This window comes from Carassius carassius, chromosome 25 (genome assembly GCF_963082965.1).
Source record: "Carassius carassius chromosome 25, fCarCar2.1, whole genome shotgun sequence".
NCBI classification, from domain to species: Eukaryota; Metazoa; Chordata; class Actinopteri; order Cypriniformes; family Cyprinidae; genus Carassius; species Carassius carassius.
The window spans coordinates 8,059,769-8,061,890 of record NC_081779.1 but is presented as its reverse complement, the minus strand read 5'-3'; positions in this window follow the sequence as shown (position 1 = coordinate 8,061,890).

The window sequence follows — 2,122 nt, the reverse complement described above, 5'->3', positions numbered from 1 at the left end:
GTTTTAAGGCTGCCTATCTCTTTCGAAACAAGAGTGGAGAGGGAAACAGCAGACAAAAAGCCAGATTTAGAATGGCATGCAGGGAAAAACAACAGTTTGCAGTGTTACAAATGTTAAATATGTCAAGTCTTTATCACTATTCCTTCTCGTCCCAACCTAATTTACGGCGAAACAATCACTCACAGACACGCACGGTACGCCTCGTATGTTATACACTTAAAGAGTTGTCACGAAATCCACTATAGTGTCTCCAGACGTTCGCTTCCTTAGAGCCGTACAATAAACTAGTTTCCTCCATCCATGTTTGACTTCTATATCGCCCTGTGCTCTCCTCTCTTCTTCTCCCTCCTAGCGTGGCGATGATGCTCTGACACTCGTGGCGATCAGAGGCGGCGCAGCTCATGAGATAGGTGCGCTTTGAGCAGCCCACCATTATCTGATGCGTCCCCTCTTCTCTTCTCTTTCTCTCTGTTTCTCCCTCCCTTCCTCTCATTACTCCTTCCTCCCGCCCCGACAGAAACCATGTCTAATCCCCCCAACATCATAAATCAGTGTCACCTAAACACTAACGCACCCAACCAGCGCGCACCGTGGACGTTCAGACCCAGTGCTGCTCCCTGTCGTCACTGTCCCTGCCTTAGTGTCTCGCTCCACTTCCTCTAACCAACCCCCCACCACCCGTTTTCTTCTTCTCCTCTCCTGCGTTTTGTCCGTACGATGTCTGTCGTTCTCTCTATCTCTCTACCCCCCCCGCCCACCCAACAGCAATGTCTGGCACTCGAATGCAAGAACAGTCATAACACCTTGTGATTGATCTCAAGGCTCTGAAGAGTCTCTGTGTGTGAAATGGAACAGATGAAACAATATGAGATAGATGGGGAGATTGTGAGTTAAAGATCATTTCCAAGAGAGAGAGAGCGAGAGAGAGAACGAGATTCCTCTCCCAGACAACAAAAGCTCTTGGGTGATTACCCTGCAGTAATGAAAAGTGTCACCAGCCATCATGCTGCATTATACCAAACTCCTTCCTTTGATTGAAAGATTTGATCTAATGGCAGGTTGGAATGATTCAATTAAGCCTGCATGAGGAGACTGTGCATACATGTTAGGGTACAGGATTTTAACTCCGACTAGCACGTCATATGTCACATTTATAAGAGCTAGCGGGTTACATAATAATCTAAAGACTATTTAATAATATACTGTGCGGAGCAAAAATCTGAGACAAAGTTAGACATATGGGATTTACACATGGAAATAAGTAGAAGATATTATTATTATTTTTTTTTAAAGCAATACATCAGTTCCAATCATCTCAAGGGCAAATGCTCAGCTGGCGTAGGATCCCCTGAATTACATGAGGCTGCGCCGTCTTTGTTTCATGGACACTACGTTCCAGAGACACTTGTCATCTTAATGTCAAAAGCAGCAGAAAAAATTTATTTCAAATATACATTTTCTTATGATGCGATCTCTAGAGAAAGGCGTTTTTTTTCTACCCAAATGGTGTAGTTACGACAATTAACCAGCAGGGGTGATGCTAACCAGTCAATTCATCAACCGTCTAGTTTCACCTTAAATGCGCAGAGAGTATATAATCTCCAGGATCTGAATCCCATCAGCCAGTGCACGATAAATATTCATAATCCACATTGTGAATTCACCAAACACTCTGATGATGGAGCTGAATCAACAAACAAACAAAGAAGTTACACATCCAATCAGTGCCGTATTGAAAAGGAAAACAAACAATTAGATGGATTAATCAAAAGATAACGAGCCAAAACAGCAGAGACAGAGGCAGTGTTTGGGGAAACAGTCGAGTGAACAAGAATCAGGCAACAAGATCATGACAGAAACCGCAGAATACCATGACGCACTTTTATACCGTGAAACATGGATGGGGATCAAGGTAAAGCTTTCACAATTTCAATATAGTTGTTTGCATATTGATGTTAGTTATAAAAAATAAATTAAAAAATTGTCCCTTGAGAGACCGGTTCTAGCATGCACTCAAATTAATGCATTTAGATCTATGGCACACTCCTTCATGTAATAATTCTCACTTTATGATTAAAAAGCTGGAATTTTCCATTAAATAGTAGTTTTTCTTGAGGCTATA